The sequence below is a fragment of the Euphorbia lathyris genome, chromosome 3 (assembly GCF_963576675.1).
Source record: "Euphorbia lathyris chromosome 3, ddEupLath1.1, whole genome shotgun sequence".
In the NCBI taxonomy this organism is placed as follows: Eukaryota; Viridiplantae; Streptophyta; class Magnoliopsida; order Malpighiales; family Euphorbiaceae; genus Euphorbia; species Euphorbia lathyris.
Genome location: NC_088912.1, coordinates 16420544 through 16439725, shown reverse-complemented (window position 1 = coordinate 16439725; position 19182 = coordinate 16420544). Strand labels below are relative to the sequence as shown.

Below are 19182 nucleotides of genomic sequence, written 5' to 3'. Positions count from 1 at the left end.
GTTGGGCGTCGCCCTACGGATGCCGGGCGTAGTGCCTGACGCACTGGATGCACACCCAGCAGGTAAGGCTATAAATAAGTCGAGCCTTTCATGAGCGGCTCGGTGATCGGCTCGATAAAAGCTCGGCTCGACTCGGCTCAATTTGTAAACGAGTCGCTCGTGAACACGATTTACTGGCTCGGTTCGTAAACGAGCTGAGTTTGAGCAGGGTAAAGCTTGGCTCGAAAGCTCGCGAGCAGGCTCGATTAGAACATTTATGAACAAATTTTAATTTTGTAGAAAACTATATAGTTTTATGTTAGTTCACAAATATCTAAACTTAATATTATTTCATTTGCTAGTAGATTTTTTCTTTTACAAACATAATAAATAAGTAATAGACTAACTATTTGTAAGCATCTTGTTTATTTATTCACGAACTTTACTTGTGAGCTTGTTTATGACACAATCAAAGAGTTATTTAAGAGCAAACTTCACAAATATAATTAACGATTTTCTCACAAACAATTCATGGTTAGAGATAATTTTCTTAATGAACCAAGTCCAAAGAGGATTTTGGGCTCGAAACAAGCTCCAAGCTCGGCTCAAGCTCGTTGAGCAAGTCAAAGCTCGGTTCAGGCTCGACTCGTTAATTTTAAAGCAAACTCGGCTCAGGCTCGAGCTCGAGCTCGTATTTTATAGCGAGCTGAGCTTGAGCAGGCCAAAACTCGGCTCGGCTTGATTAAAGCTCTACCAGCAGTTGGATGTACGCCCGCGCCCGCGCGGACGTTGAGCGAACGCCCAACGAGGTTGGGTCGCCGAACGTTGGGCGTGCGTCCAACAGCCGGTGGGCGTCCGCCCAACCTTGGCGATCACGGATCCCAATGCAAAATGGGAAGAATTTTGGGGGGGGGGGGATTTTTGGGAGAGATTTTTTTTGTTAAAAAAATTATTTTTCTAAAAAATTGAAATTTTTCTAAAAAGTTAAATATTGGACAAAAATACCAAAAATAAACACAAAAATCTTAACTCGTGGAATCAACCGAATTCGACTGTCAATACCGATAAGAGGTATTATCCGAGGACTAGACTCGTTTATATTATTTATTTCGTTTCTATTTAATTATTTTAATTATTGTATTTATTTATGGGAAAAGTACAAAAATAAACCTTGTGGTTACACCTATTTTCGAATAACATCCACGTGGTTTAATAGTTTGCAAAATGGTATATTGGGGTTCATTCCGTTAGGAAACACATACCAAATTGACTAACGGTGTTAAAAGTCAATTTTGTATGTGTTTGCTAACGGAATGAACCTCAATGTACCATTTTGTAAACTTTTAAACCACATGGGTGTTGTTCGAAAACAGGTGTAACCACAATGTTTATTTTTGTATTTTTCCTTTTATTTATTTACTCGTATTTATTTATTTAAATTTCCATTTTGTGTTAAATAAATATTTGGTTTTGATTTTAAATTAGAAAATCTTATTTTAAGTTTCAATACGAACCGTGACCCAAATTAAGGGTAGTTCGGGACTAAAGTATTGTAGATCCGTGTTTTAGAAACGTTTTGAGTAATGTTTTAAAATAGAAAACGTCATTTTGGGATTCTTCGTTATAGACTATGACCCGATTCAGGTAGTTCGGGGGTCAAAATAATTGAATAGATTAGATCTAAGATATTTTAATAAATCTGGAAAGTATAAGGACCGATTCTGTAACTTTGTCATTTCTATTACTAAAAGCAGTTTAGGATTTTTTATCATTAAAGCTGCTGGAATTTTAAAAATGTCATTTTTACGTCATTTTCTCACATTTTTCACATATATATATATATATATATATATAATTATTATGTGATACATTTATATGTAACTAATAAATATTTATTATATATTTACTTATTTTATATTTGGGTATCATTTATACTAATTTAGTTTTTTAAATTATATATATACCTAGGTTTTCTTTAAATTCATTTAAATTATATTAATTATTATTTTAGGGGTTATTTAAGCTGTTCCAACGACGGATTAAGTGAACATTGTAATTAAAAGCGTTTTCGGTAAATAATAGGGTTTTGGACGACTTACTATAAAAAATGATGGTGTACAAAATAATGGACTTGTATGTTTAATCACGTTTTCGATTAAATTTTCTTATTTCATGTTTTCAAGCACTCGAGTCGTTCCAACGGCGATTCGAGTGAAAAGCATGTAAATTGACGGGGTTATGAAACGTGCCTAAATCGTTCCAACGATGATTAAGGTACGAACCATGTAAATAAACCTGTTTTGGAGGAGAAAAATTAGTTTAGATTTGATGTATATAGCTTAAGGTATATTTCATGTTGTAATTTATCTGTTCATCTCTCTACCTCCTTCATTCTTCTACATACTCTAATTTATATAAATGAGTGATTCTTTAATAAAATGACTTTCAATAATATATGTTCCAAACGGTTTTCAAAGCGGGAAAGAAAAAGTTTCAAATGAATTTTAAATTTAAAGAAAGATGCGATTAGTCCGTTAGTGCCTAATGTGGTATGTAGGAGGTCGGTGGTTCAGAACCGGATGATGTCAGGGTGCCTAGTAGCTTTTCTCCGGAAATGAGTTAGCCTTCTCGGCTCGTATCCAATTTTTTCAACCCTCATTGGTCTCCCGCAAGGGATCGATGTTTATTTCTCATTCGTGGGTGGCGCCTATTCCATACTTCGAGGTTCGGTCCTGCCGAGTAGTTTGATTTTTAGATTGGTTGCTTTCAGCGTCAATTACAACATTGTCGTCAACGGTCTCTACCCCCGGATCTTCCGGGCGAGGCCTGCCACCTACAGCAGTATTCAGACACTTAAAAGATATTTTGATATCAATGTCTTTGGTGATTGGTGTGTGAGTGTGCCAGTAGTTTTGTGAAAAAACTGCAAAACGTAAATGGAAAGTGTAAAAGACTTGAAGGACATGAAAAAAGCCTAGAGTTCGTAGTGGAATCTAGAAGACTAATTATGACTACACTGAAAATAATGTCAAAGAAGATAAAAGCGAAATAACTTGCATCAAATTGAATAAGATTGCATGTTGAATTGTTGGGAGACTATAGCTAGAACTTACAAATTGAAAATTGATCAAATTGAATAAACTAAGGCTGCAGATTTAGATTGTGTTTGATTTTGATTTGATTTGTTGATTGTTTGAGTTGGATTCTTTTTCCTGCTGCCAAAATAAGTAAGTAACTGTCCAGTAAGGAAGTTTCATGTTTCAGCAAGGAAGTTCCAATAAGTTTCGTAATTACTCCAATCCACTAACTGTTTTTGCTGTTGAATTATATTTTTCTATTGTAAAATAAATATATTGGAAACTGCCTAGCAAGAAAGTTTACACGTTTCAGCAAGAATGTTCTGTAACTACTCAGTAAGGAAGTTCCATAACTGCTTTCCTCCATTAACATATGTTTCAGCTCCACTACCGCACTTTCCAACCTTCACGATTTTTTGCAGCTTCATCATTGATTTAATTGGTTAATTATCTAATTTAGCCAGAATAATTAGTAAATTACTAAATCGGCCCAATACTTTCAATTTATCACATATTTTGACGAAAAAGATACAATTGGCAAAATAATACCAAATTCAAGCCAAATTAAATTGTCTAATTGTTCCTAACTCCATTGATTTTACCAATTTGGGCCAAATTAAGTAGATTAATTATGAAATTGGTCCAAATTAAAATATGGGTGAAACATGATTCGATAATGGAGTTGTAATAATTCATCGTCTTCAAATTTTCACGGGGCCAGGTCGAACCTAGGCTAAAGCCACGTGTGGCGGTGAGATTTCCATGGATCTCGGCCAGCCAACTCTTACCGAAGGGGTCTATCCTCTTTGAACATCAGATATTCTATCAACTTGAATATATTCGTAGTCCGTCCTAGAGGGGATTCCCGTGGTTAAACCTCGCATCCTAAAGGACTCGCACTATGGGCCATCTTTGTCCCAAAGTGTCCGTAAGGGTTCCACCTTACGAAGACATCTGCCTCCTTTCCCAAATGTCAGATGTCCGACTCTCCTAATCCCTAGTGGACTAGAGTGGATCGCTTAAACCAGTCCCCGTCACTGGTTCAGGGGTTGGCGGAGATTTGATGCTAGACTCTGTTCCCCCTATAGTGTTTCTTATGCCGAGTCCAAGCCCACGGCCAGTGGACATTCATGTGTTATGATTTTATTTTGGTAAAAAGTCTAGTATAATTAACTATTTTCAATAATATTGAGTCATCGATTGAATTAGAATAAAAAAAAAAATTTCTTAAAAATGTTTAGGTAGGTTTTACTTTTATCCCAAAACACATTACAAAACTTATAAAAGATGAGTTTTTTTTTTGGGGAAATATATAAAATAATCTTGTAATTTTTTTTATGGAATAAATTGATAATATATATTATAAACTATGGTTTGTGCATCCCCAGTCACTTAGCTAACTGCTTATTCATTAGCCTAATCTAATTAGGTGCAAAATTCGTTAAGCCGCTGGCGCATCCTCATTTCAGAGGTTTTTTTTTATCATCCCTATTTTGTGTTGATAAAGAAGAGTATTTGATATCAGACGAATATAATTTCATCACATTGTATCTAAGAGGTCCGAACCAACTCTCGAAAATAGAGAACATATGACATCTGCTCAATGAAATAGAGCAATACGTCTGCGTATTAAGAAACTTGCTCAAGAAGTCTCACTAGATCTAGTCAAAGATCTAGTCATTACCATAATCATATCTGATCACGAGAATCACATGCCTAGTCCACTTAAGGGATGTTAAACCCTGATATCTGGGTGCACTTCCTCCTATCAATAAGAGACATGTGTCCCACCTCGCTTCTCAACTCATAACTGTCTTCTATAACTCAACATCAATATAAATAGAATAAGCTCGGTTCAAGGTACATCGATTCATTCATTCTATTAAGCTTATATTACAACTTTTGTTTACTAATTGTGATCATATTTCAGTTCTTTGAGAAAGGGTTAACCGAATAATGGCTCCCCTTCATCATGTTTATGTGCAATCATAGGTTGGCAAGTGGAATTTGAGGATTCAACCACATCATTATTAAACAGGTCACATTGCTCTATTAAAGAGTTGTATGACTTTTATATAAATGAGACAATCTTTTCATTTTGAAGACTTTTTAGGAAGAATTAGACTTTTATTTACATAGTATCAAGACATGGTTGAATATTAAATCCCTTATGTTAGTTCCACATTCCAAATGAATTGGCGTGGGGAAAAAGTGCATTAAACTAGTCGTCTTGTCATACTACACTAACAGATATACATTGTGATCACTATCGTCTCACATGTAATTCGCGGATACACGTATTCGTTAAGAATCAGAAAATAAATTACAAATTTAATGAAACATAAATAAAGTAAATTTGACAAATCAATCACAAACTTAATAAACAAATTCAAAATTTAAATATTTAAAATTCTAAATAACTCAAATTAGCGTAAAAAGTAATGCACACTTACATAAACAAATCATCTTGATACTATTCATTTTTCTCTATATTATTTTATCTGTATATGTAGCAGGCATCCCAGGAGTTATTCACACCCCATCTTATTATACCTATCCTGAATAACTTTTTTAAATCACATTTTTATTGGAAATCTTTTTATACAAAATCCAGTGACGGATTCAGGACTCATTATTTCTTGTGATTTATAGGTGTTAAATTGATATTTTTAGTATTTTTACATGAAAACTTAAAAATTCATATACAATTTTCATAGAAGTTTAATGTTTGTTGGCCCTCGGTTGGTGCTCAAACTCCCCTTTTGATCCGTCCCAGATAAAATCCAGATAATTCCATAATGCTTTGATAATATCACGTATCTACGAAACCCGTATCCATTTCCATTCCTATCTTTGAATGCTTATAATTGAAGAGCAATTTGATTCCCTGAAAAATATTAAATTTCCATGTCTCCTAGTCCTAGACAAATCTGAATATAAAATGTGATTTAGGTTGAGATTCTTGTGATAGTGGCATTGGATTCAAATCTTCCAAAAGACAAGCATAATCTTTAATTATTTGCATTATAAAATGAAGCATCAACAAATTAAAAAAGGACAGCCCTACATTTGTGAACTCCAATATTTAGTGAGAATCCACTAATTTTCAACTAAACAAAACACCTTTAATCACTAATAAATAATGTATTAATTGGATAGTTTTGTATGGTTATCAATGCACCACTTGTTGGACTAGGTATATGTTATTAATTATTTTAATATTTAATTAAAGAAACACAAAATGTAACCAAAAAAACAAAAACAAAAAATGCAAAGATTATATTTAAAGACTTAATTTAAAGATCAATAGGATAATCTAGACAAATTATACACTGTTCAATGATGTATTAAGTCTTCTTTGGAGGGTTAACTAGACTGATGGTCACTGAACTTTTATGGAAATTTCAAAATGTACTTCAATTTATCTTAATAAAATCATTCAATTTTAAATTTCATCTCAATAAAGTCACTCTCTGATGACTTCAAAAGCAAAAAGATATCGAAAATATGATGTGATTTCCACGTCAGCCAAACTCAAATCAGATCACTGACGTTGGTGAGTTTTATTTGAGTTAAAGTTTTAAAAAATGAAGGTTTTAACTCATGGCCTATAAAAAAAATCATTTGGCCCTTAAATTATCCAAGCGGATGAAATTTCTTCCAATTTGAATGAGGCTTGAGAAAACTGGTATCCCTTTAATATGTGCTGATATTTTTAACAATTAGACTTGACACGTCGTAATTAGTACCTTGTTTGGATGTATAACACATAAGTTGGACATAAACCCATATAACTAAAAAAGTGGATATAGTGATATCATGCAAAATGATTATACGGATGATGTCAGCACCAACCCTCTTTATAACTAAAAGACCATATATTGAAGATTTAAACACAAGATGAACAATTACAGAAGAAAGGTTTCAGGGAGAAGAAGCAAGTTGTTCGAAATGGAGGAGGAGAGGAAGGGAGACGTTTGAGTTTCTTTTCTCGAAGATTGAAGAAGTAAATGATAAAGTACAAAGCCAGATAAAAGACTTTAAGTCTTATTTACACGCAAGGTTCAAATCCAGGGGCACATGTGTCTTTTCGCATTAGCTAGGGGATGTTTTGTCATTTCTGGCCTATTAGCACATTCTAGAAGAGTCTCATCAACACACTATGTTCTTTACCACACTCAATCACACCACAAGTGCATCTCCACCATTGATCATAATCCCTTATGATCAAAGGCTCACAATAAGACACTTGTCACACTCTTTTCCTTGTCCATTAAGTTTACTTGACGAGCAAATCTAAACAATAGAATATAAATGTGATAGTTAGAGACATTATAATATTAATGAGAATTTTGAAGTATTCAAGGATATCTTTACCTCATTCAAATTAATATGGTATCAGAGCTAATCTGAATCTACTCATTTTGAGTAAGCACAAATGGCTGCCCTTATAATCAATTCCGGCAGCCCCTACCACCTTCCACCTAATAAAACTCCGGCTTTATCCCTCATCTCGCAGGAGCTTTCCGGATCTAACTACCATCAGTGGTCTCGGGCCGTTAAAGTTGCCCTCATGTCCAAGAACAAATTTTCATTTGTTGACGGAACCATCAAAGCGCCAACTTTGGATGATCCGATGTACAACCAATGGGAGAGATGCAACAACATGCTATCTCCCCCTCCATTGCTCGAAGCGTTATGTGGTTGGATAAGGCGGATCAGATATGGGCTGATCTGAAGGAACGTTTTGCTCAGGTAGATTCATTGAGGATCTTATCAGAGGTTATATGGAGAAAAAAAGCAAATCAGAGGATCTCAGGGTTTTTGGATGTTTAGCATATGCATCATCACTAGACAGACACAAGAGCAAATTCACAGAAAGAGCCATCAGATGTGCATTCAGGGGATACAGGCATGACACAAAGGGATACAAACTCCTAAATTTAAACATTAACATTCTTTTCTTTTCCAGGCACGTAAATTTTTTTGAGCAATACTTCCCATTTTCAGAAGCAAATCAAGTTACAGAACAATTTTGCAGTGAGGAAGAATTAGACTCGTTGCACATCGCAACCATGCTTGATGATGAGGAAGAAATCCCAGACACAGACATCCAAACAAGAACACCAGAAATAACACAGCATGTGGATGCAGTACACACAGAAAATCATGAACCCATGGAAGCACAGAATATAAACACCCAGCCAGCAAATGAAAGACCGCAAAGAACCAGAAGAACACCAATTTATCTTAGAGATTACCATCTGGCCTTAATACAAGGTTCATCATTGCCTTGTCTTACAAATTCTCCACATGTTCTTTCCAAACACCTCTCATATGAGAAGCTTTCTCCGGCCAAGAGAGTTTTTTCTCTCAACCTCACCTGTCACAAAGAACCTGCAACATTCAGAGAAGCCCAGTCAGACCAAAATTGGGTAAAAGCTATGAAAGCGGAACTTGTGGCCTTAGAGGCAAATCAAACATGGCATCTGGTCGATTTACCTGAAGGGAAAAGACCCATAGGATGCAGATGGATCTACAAGATAAAGCATAAAGCGGACGGTAGCGTCTCGAGGTACAAGGCCAGACTTGTGGCAAAAGGATATACCCAGCAGGAGGGCATCGACTTCACAACAACTTTTGCTCCTGTTGCAAAATTTACAACCATCAGAATACTATTGACTCTAGCCATTAAAAGAAATTGGCACATCCACTAACTAGACATAGACAACGCTTACCTGCATGGGGATCTGACTGAGGATGTCTACATGACTCTGCCTCCAGGGATCGAGCCGCTACACAGCAAGCAAGTTTGCAAGCTCAACAAAGCCCTGTACGAGCTTCAGCAAGCTGGACGGCAGTGGAATGTCAAGCTCACGGTAACCATCAATTAAATGGGCTTCACTCAATCCACAGCAGACCCTTCGTTATTTAACAAAACCAAGTCAGAACACATGACTGCAATTTTGGTCTATGTAGACGATGTTATACTGGCAAGAAGTGACATGCAGACCATCACCATGGTCAAGAACCGTCTGAATGACATTTTTAGCATCAAGGATCTGGGGATCATACACTACTTCCTTGGTTTTGAGTTCTCTCGCACCAGCCACGGCCTCCACATGACACAAAGAAAATATACATTAGAACTGCTACAAGAAATGGGATTCATTGACTGTAAGCCATCCTCATCCCCAGCACTACCAAATTACAAACCTAGCCAAAACGAGATTCTACTACCAGATAATACACCCTACCGACAGCTCATTGGAAAATTACTATACCTCACACATACAAGACCAGATATTTCATTCATCGTAAATCAATTATCTCAACATCTTGTACAACTAACCACAGAAGATCAAAATAGAGCTCAGAAGGTGTTACGTTACCTCAAAGGGACTGTTGGGCTAGGGTTATTCTTCCCGTCATCAACGACCTTCAGCTACAGGCCTTTACGGATTCCGACTGGGCAAATTGCACGAAAACATGAAGATCGGTGACTGGGTACGCCGTTTTTCTCGGATCTGCCTTGATCTTGTGGAGATCGAAGAAACAAAACACGGTCTCAAGGTCTTCGTCGGAAGCAGAATACAGCGCCATATGGCTTCCACCTCCCGCGAGCTTCATTGGCTCACAAATCTCCTCCAAGACTTGAACTCACCGCCAACCACTACATCTCTCCTCTTCTGTGATAACATATCAGCCATGCATATCGCCCAGAACCACGTCTTCCATGAAAGAACGAAGCATATAGACATCGATTGCCATGTCGTCCGCGAGAGAGTCTAGGCCGGCCTCATCCGCCTCATGCTGATTCCGTCCGCCTTACAACTCGCCGATTTGTTCACCAAAGCACAACATTCGCCGCAGTTACGATTCCTCTTGAGCAAACTAGGCTTGAAGAACCAGTATCAAGTCTAGTTTGAGGGAGGATATTGAAGATTTAAACACAAGATGAACAATTACAGAAGAAAGGTTTCAGGGAGAAGAAGCAAGTTGTTCGAAATGGAGGAGGAAAGGAAGGGAGACGTTTGAGTTTCTTTTCTCGAAGATTGAAGAAGTAAATGATAAAGTACAAAGCCAGATAAAAGACTTTAAGTCTTATTTACACGCAAGGTTCAAATCCAGGGGCACATGCGTCTTTTCGCATTAGCTAGGGGTTGTTTCGTCATTTTCGATCTATTAGCACATTCTAGAAGCCTCATCAACACACTATGTTCTTTACCACACTCAATCACACCACAAGTGCATCTCCACCATTGATCATAATCCCTTATGATCAAAGGCTCACAATAGGACACTTGTCACACTCTTTTCCTTGTCCATTAAGTTTACTTGATGAGCAAACCTAAACAATAGAATATAAATGTAATAGTTAGAGACATTTTAATCTTAATGAGAATTTTGAAGTATTCAAGGATATATTTACCTCATTCAAATTAATACCATATACAAGGAGTCTGTCCATTGACATCGTTAAAGACTTTAGATTCGTTACAGGACACATCAATCCATAAGGATTCCTAATCAAGTGAAAGACTTAATGGATGTTTATTTTAGCTTTTCGAAAGAGCGTTTAACGTTCCGCTCCAAACCGCAGGAAATATAGCGTTTGATTATGTTTATATAACCGCAGCATTTAGCATTTTTTCTGGAAACTGCATCGTTTTGTAGTTTTTCTCCAAAAGCTCATTTTTGGAGCTTTTCATGAACAACTGTTTGTAGTTATTTGTTATTCATAAAATTATCCTTGTTATTTCCACAAAATATTTTTAAAATATGTCTATACTGGATATTTTAAATAGTAACAATAACAGTTTAATATAATTTTACCAAACACTAATAATTAAACAGCTAACAACAACAACAACAACTAGCAGCAACCGCAACAACTATTAGTTAACAGTTGAACGAAACAGACCCTTAAGCTAAAAACCCTATACACAACTGGTTCATATCTTTTGATCTGTCTAAATCACAAACTGACTTAGATATCAGAGGCCGGACTCCAACTCTATTTTACTTTCTGTTTTATATGTTAATACGAGCACGAATTATCAAGATGTAGGCAAGATCTAATGTTATAACGTATGTATTTAAGGTGGCGATGCCACTTTCTCGTATTTGATTTACAAAGTATGGTGGGTTTTTAAACTTTAAAAAGTGCAATGGGATTGGTTTTGCTTTTTTGATGCATAATATTAAATGTGTTTTTGTAATTATATTGTAAAAAGCAAAACATGTGAAGATGGAGAATAGCTGTTGGGTTGAGATGTCCAAACAAAAGAAAGGAAAGGTTGACTTCACCTTTGCATTGGTTTCTCAACTTCCTAGACTTTGTCAGAACCCACTGTATGCCTGACACTGCCCAAAGCCCCCTCCCTCCTCCTCTTTACCACTATGTATAAATTTAGGATAACCATTGATTTTTACTTATTAGTACTAGTATATTACAGTCAAATAATGATTAATTATTTATATCTGTCCCGTTCTTTCTTTCCGAGAAGTTTCTTTAGACATTTCTTTTGGCTTCTGATGATTTTTAACCTTTTAAGGGTCCGTTTGTTTTACCTACAGATTGTTGTTGCTATTTGCTGTTACGGTTTGTTATTGTCGTTTGCTATTGCTATTTACTGTTACGGTTTGCTGTTGGAAAAACTGTTTTTTCAAAAAGCAGAGATTCTCTGTTTTTGTAAAAGGCTGAAAGGCAAACAGGAAGTCACGCTTTTCAGATTTAAAAAGCAAACAAGAGGTCACTAACCAAACATCTAAAACTCTCCCTTTTGAAATGAAAAGGCAAACCGGAACATAAAAAAGGAGCAACCAAACGGGCTTTAAGTTCTACTGGATTATCTGGATATCATCTAAAACATTTTTTTTATCATGAATATATTTCTTATTTTATTATAATTTATTTTTAAATTATTTTAATAGTATTATTGTTGTAATGTTTGATGTTTATATATTTTTGAAGATATATTATAAATATATGTTTTTTAATATTAAATAATTTTATATTATTATTTTTATATAGTATAATATTTATATAACAATTTATTAATTAATAAATAAAAAAACATAAAAATTATAAATCTGATTAATTTTGAAAGTCTATGTCTATTATACTAGGACCTAGCATTTTTTACTATCTTAAAAGGGTGCCCGCTATGGTTACTTTGTTTTTTACAAAGTACCGTTACTTGGTGTGGTTTTCACCATTGGATGATGAAACATAAAATTAATCCAAGGGTGAAAATGAGCACCTAGTAACGGTACTTTGTAAAAACAAAGTAACCACAGCGGACACCTCTTAAAAGTTAGACTGATTTTATTAAAATAAAATGAAATTTAATAAGTTTTACGGAAAAAAATCTCAGACATCAGCAACAGTACGTATAGGATTATTAGGAAAGATCAATTCAAACTTTCATTGAAAAAAAACTCAATTTTAATTTCAGTAGTAAAAATATTATTCTTAAGATTAAAAAAAAGTATATTATTCTTATTATAAAAAGTTATAGTTGAATTTACCTTTTTTTAATAAATACAAAAAAAAAGAAAGTTTAAAATTTGGCAAATGATTAGAAACACTCGGTTCTCCATATTAAATAGAGGACCTTTTATATATATTTTGACACGTGTAATATGGACCTATAAGAGGCACCACTATTTCAATTATTACGTGAGGTCACCATACACGTGTCCAAATGTGAATTGGGGGTCCTCCGAGTGACATGGAAGACCGGATGCTTAATATAAGAACTCCTAAACTTGTGTTAAAATTTCCGCAATGGAAAGAAAATTGAGTTTTAAAATTAAATGGATAAAGTTTTAAAAAAATTCTTATACTTTCACTTTTTGTCAAGTTGGTATTTATAACTTTTTTTTTGTTAAACGGAAACTGAAATTTTTGTTTGTGACTAGCAGATTATTGATGTTTTTAGCTTTATTAAAAATAAAGACCTCAAAATTAAAATGAACATTGACGACTTTAAAATTAAAAAAATCAAAGACTTATGATATTCTAAATAGCTTTAATTCTCCAGCTTTTTAATTTTGAGGTCATTTATGTGTTATTTAGTGAATAGAGAGAAAATGCATTTTTATAAAAAAAAAATTCCGAAAATAATAATTTTAAAAAATAATAATTTAGTTTCATAGTAAATTTTGTCAACTATTGTCAAACAAAATGATCCAAATTTTTAGTAAAACAAAAACTTCAATTGCCGTTTGTAAATTTATTTTTATAGATTACATATATTAATTTGACGAAAAATGAAAGCATGTGTTTTTTTTTAATTTATCCAAATTAAATATATATTATATCATAATCTTACAGCAAAATCAATCCTTCTCATAAATTCACATATCTATCAACAATATCAAGAAGATTTACCCCCAATCATAAGTTTTAATTTGTTGAGATTGTAAGTAGTCAACCCTAGACGCAATTTCCATAAATATGAATTTAAAATACATTAATAATAATAGAATATAGGGTAAATTTCAAATAAAACCCATATGATTTCATTAATTTTCAGATAAAGGATTGTGGTTTAGTTTTTGTCAAAATAAGGATTTTTTCGATTGGTACTATTAAAATCACCTTTAACGACTTCAAAAATGACCTATTTTAAGGACTACTAATATTCTAAACAATTTTAATTCTTCAACTTTTTTATTTTGAGATTATTTAGATGATGTTTGGTAAAGAGAGAAAGTTAATGTTTAAAGAGAGAAAATTCTAAAAAAGATGATTTTCGAAAATCGAAAATGTAGTTCCATAAAAAATATGACATTGAACAACTTTAATTCTTGAAAATTTTCATTTTCAGGTCGTTAAAGATGGTTTTAATAGCATTAATCCAAGTGCGAAACCTTAATCATCGTTTTGACAAAAAGTAAACCACAGTCCTTTATTTGAAAATTAATGAAACCATATGGGTTTTATTTGAAATTTATCCTAGAATATATATTAAATTTTTTTAATAATGACCCGGAGCTTGTGGTGGAGTGGTAAAGGCTCCTCATCCCTTAACCAACCTTTAAATATATTAGGGGAAAATATTACGAAATAATAGATTAAGAATAATAGATGAAAACAATTAATGGTGATTAACTGTTGTTTGGAGTGAAAAAATTCTATATTTTACTAGTATCCTAAATTTTTTTCAGTTTGTCACGTTTCTAAATTCGAGACTCATCAAACATTCTTTAAGTGAATCTTTTCACCACTAAAACTTTCTATGTACACTATATCTCGAACTCAAAATCTAGTTTAAACGACTTAAAGCCATCAACCACTCAAACCAATCTTAATTGGTGAAATCTTTAGCCCTTCATTATTTAAAATGAATAGTTGGAATTTATTATGTAGATAACCCCACATATAAGTGAGGTAATGCAAGTGACTTGTTAGGGGAGTTTCATGTGACTCAAAAGAAGTACTAGTTTGCTTTTATTTTTGCATGTATTTATATCCATCATCACCTTCTCTCTCAACCCCCAACTCCAAATATTTAAATTTACTTTAGGGGTTTCTCATCTCTAAAACCTCAATAAAACTATGAAGCAACGAAGCCTTTTCAAATGTTTTCTTCTTCTCTCACTCCTTTTCCTCCTTCAATCTTCAACATTATTTGCACTTCCAATGGAAAACACACAAGGTATATATTTCCCTCTTTCTAATCATCTTAACTTCATCCCCCTTTCCTCTCAATTGCACCCCGGGCCATCGGAATCCACCCTGACAAAAAAGGGTAGTTTCGTCTTAAAAGACGGTTTAAGGGTGCTCCAATAGGGACAGGAGAGTCCAGTGGGACTCACCCTCCTCCGGCCTACGTAACCACCCCTACCAGGATGATTATAGCCTTCCTATCTCGGTCAAATTAGGGGTTTAGGAGTACAAGATGCCCCCAAAATCTATCTGTTGATAAATTTTCAACAGCAAAAAGGTGTAGTTAGATTTTATTTGCCATCCAGCGAAACAGTTATGTATATTCATTATGGATGACGAGACTGTAGTTAGATTTTATTTGTCATCCAACGAAACAGTCATGTATATTCATTATGGATGACGAGACTGTAGTTAGATTTTATTTGTCATCCAACGAAACAGTCATGTATATTCATTATGGATGACGAGAAATAAGTGTCTTGGAGGAGGCTTCTAACACCCATTAATTGCCGAAAACCTCATTTGATAATTCTAAGTTTTTTAGGATAAAAATAAATGCGGATAGTTATTAGAGCATTCTTATCAGTGAATTCTGAATTATAGGATCATGATTCCGCCACTGTCTTTACTTGTTTAATCACTATTTTATTCTTGGAAGCTAAAGTTTGAATCTTTTTGCAGGGAAAGAGAAGGAAATGGAGGCTAATATTGAAATAGTTGATGTATGTTAATTAATTACACTTAATTTTTGTTAATGAGTACTTATTTTTTTTATTAATTAATTATCTTGTTTTGTGAGTTTAATTAATATTTTATTTGATTTATGAGCAGCTAATGGGATTGGAAGAATGTGAAAATAGGGAAGAAGAATGCTTGAAGAGAAGAGTAATGTCAGAGGCTCACTTGGATTATATCTATACCCAACATCACAAGCCTTGAGACTTTCAATTTCATTAATTAATTAATTAATTAATGGATCTCTATTCCCAATTTATTTTTATATCATATAATTAAATATTGTAATATATTTCTCTGTGTTGTTTACAAAACTTAGTTTCTGGTTTTTGAATAACAATGGAATATAATCCATCAATTTCACTAGAGAGAGCAATGGGATATAACAGTTTCAGTAGGAAAAGTTATAAAAGATGTTTGGTTGGATTTGTTAATATTAAGGGTCCGTTTGGTAGGATGTAATGAGCTTTGGAATGGAATGCCTATTACATTAAAGGGTTATTATCATATTTGGTTGCATGTTAAAATTTTGTTGTAATGGAATGAAAAATACTTAGATTAAATTTTGTTTAACAACTGTTGTAATCCCCATTACACACAAAAATGGTTTGAATTCTCATTACATTTAAAACATGTCATCCTAATTTCTATTTTTAAAGTTCCATCCAATCCAACCTCTAATTTGTCAAATCTCACTTCTCATTATTCTCAAAAAAAATCAAAAACTAGAAAAACTAAAAACGAAAAATAAATTTTTTTTGTGAAAAAGGAAAAATAAAAAAAATGAGAAAATAGGAAAAAACGAGAAAAATGTAAAAAAGTACTATGAAACACACGGAAAACTATATACTAATTTCACGTTTTTCATGTTTTTTTTGTTGATTTTAGTTGTGTAAATAAAATTTCGTGATTACATTTAACTAAGCAAACATAAATATTGTAATGGTAATTATGTTTCATCAGATTTTTTTTATTCGTCAACCAAACATGGTAATAGAATCACTATTCCATCCCATTACATTACATTGCATTACGACACACCAAACGGACCTTAAGTAATAGTCGTGTTATTCAAAAAAAAAAACATCGTAGAATAAAAATAAATTTTATTTATAAAAAGAACATGTCCAATTTTATATAAGAATTAATTGAATTTAAAATTTTAATTTTCTTAAATTATTTTTTAAAAATCTTTTGCTAATGACATAATAAGTGATAAATGTGAGAAAAATAAAGGGAAAAGTACAAAAATAAACGTTGTGGTTTGGGCCATTTTCAAACATATACTATGTGGTTTAAAAGTTTGCAAACTAGTACATTATGGTTCATTCCGCTAGCAAAGACAGACAAAATTGACTAACGGTGTTAAAAAGGCTGAGGTGGCAGTCAAAGTCAAAAAGTCATAGGAACATTTTTGTCTATTAATTTATTTTATATTTTAAAATTATTATAAATTTAAAACCTAAATCTTATCCAATTCCTAACTAACACCTCATGCATCATCCCTCCCTCACGTCTCTCTCTCAAGCTTTACTTCAACAATGGTGAAAAAAACAGAGGATTATCATGCGCCAATTCTAGAAGCTAATCTCAAACTTCCATAGCTCCTACCCATTCGATGCTGGTAGTCTTCTCTTTGTGGCTAGAGGTACAAATTCAATTTACTTAATTGAATTCTTCTGCAAATTGTCAATCTTCTCCATCTCTCTTATTAATTTCTTATTTTTTTTCTCCTGGATTCCATTAGGAGAGCCGGCGGAGGTGAGAACACGGACTTCAGCTTCCGTTTCGTTGATATTTCTAGGTTTGAAGATACGAATTGCGGCGATTCTAGGGGCGATTTTCAACGGTGAGAACTTGAATGAATTTTTATCCAACGGACTATGCAGAAAGAGGTCAGGGTTTGGATAAACCTTTAGAACATTCTCCACAATCGACGGTCCAGTAAGCTCGAATCTCCTTGCTCCACCAACTAAACACACATCGATCTTCCGGCCGTCTAATTCGTACACTGGCGGAGGAGTGGAAGAATCGGCGGTAGCAAGGGCGTCTCCAGCATTTTAGAGGTCCTAGGCAAAAAAAAAAATGTACATAGTATTATCATTTATCAAATAAAAAAATCAAAACTAACATTACATAATTTTAGTGGCTTAAAACACTATTTTACCCCGATATATGTACATAGTGTTATCATTTATCAAATAAATTTTTCAACGTTGAAATTCTCACCAAGCTAAAATCTGAAAATTAAAATTCTATCTATTTGGAATTTAGTTAGCTGTTAATTACTTGCAAGTAATAATAATATAATAATAATGACAATTGTAAAAATATAAAATAATAAATCATAAAAAATAATCATAATGATAATGGCATGAACTTATGTGGAGTGAAAAGAGAAGAAGAAAACTAGTACAAAGACTCTCATTAGCGTTTGTAATTCATAAAGGCAACAATATCAATTTTTAAACGGGGTTTTCAAATACCGAGCTCAATCTATATAAGCTCACAAATAATACATATATTATTTTTAAGAATAAAAAATGGTTTGCGGTTGTCCATAACTTTTTGTGGTGATTCATAAATATTCAGGTTTTCTTATAAATTGTTGTCCTACTAAATTATAATTTTCATTTTGATTTTGTAAACATATCCACCATAAAAAGTTTGATCGATACAGTTTGTTATGTAATTAACTCAATAGTATGAATAAATTAGTAAAAATTAATTGTGTCCTAAAATATATTGTAACAAATAAATTAATATATATTAGTCATTTTAGATTGAATATATATTACTAATATTTTGGTTTAAAGAAAAAATTAAGAATATAAAAAAAAATTATTGTAAAAAAAATTATTAAAATTATAATAACAAGAATAAGGTTTAAGAAAAAAATTAAGATCATAAAAAAATAATAATTGTAAGAATTTTATTTATTAAAACAATCTAATAATAAACAAAACATAAAAATAAAAATAAGAATAAAATAAAACATGCAGATGGAGAGAATCGAACTACCACCCTTTCAAAAGCCTCCATTATGTCCTGATCATACCGCCTAAGACTAGATTTTGTAAGAAATCCAAATCTATATATATATTTTAACTAGAAGGAACTTAATATCAACTTTCAAAAAAGTTCCGAACGGAGGACCCCGTAAGTCGGAGGCCTTAGGCGGCCGCCTATTTCGATTGCCCCTAGAGCCGGCCCTAGGCGGTAGTCCAATTGAAGAAAAACGACGCGACAGGGGTAAAAGCGGTGGGGAAAGTAGAAATAGGAATAGAAGAAACACAGATATAAACGAGGAGAAAGAAAGCATGAAGAATTAACAAGAGAAATCTTTGATTATTGAGAAGAAGATGAAGAGATTGATGAAGAAAATTGGTTGCAGAAAACTTATGAACGTGAGTGAGGGAAAGATATATTGAGGAGAGAGAAGTAAGGTGTAACCTAGACATTGGATGTAAAAATGATAAATTTTAATTATAAAATAAATATATAATAAAAAGACAAAAATGTCCATATGACTTTTTGATTTTGACTGCCACCTCAACTTTTTTAACACCATTAGTCAATTTTGTCTGTCTTTGCTAACGGAATGAACCACAATGTACTAGTTTGCAAACTTTTAAACCACATAGTATATGTTTGAAAATGGCCCAAACCATAAGATTTATTTTTGTACTTTTCCCAAAAATAAATAGAGGT

The 19182-nt window shown here is 33.2% G+C and overlaps 1 long non-coding RNA gene across 1 annotated transcript; it reads left to right on the top strand.

Annotated features, from left to right (window-relative positions):
• Nucleotides 1-14550: 14550 nt before the first annotated feature.
• LOC136224967 (uncharacterized) lies at nt 14551-15662 on the top strand. The gene is made up of 3 exons (XR_010686710.1): nt 14551-14725; nt 15418-15458; nt 15568-15662. It is a non-coding gene; the product is annotated as an uncharacterized lncRNA (long non-coding RNA).
• Nucleotides 15663-19182: the final 3520 nt, after the last annotated feature.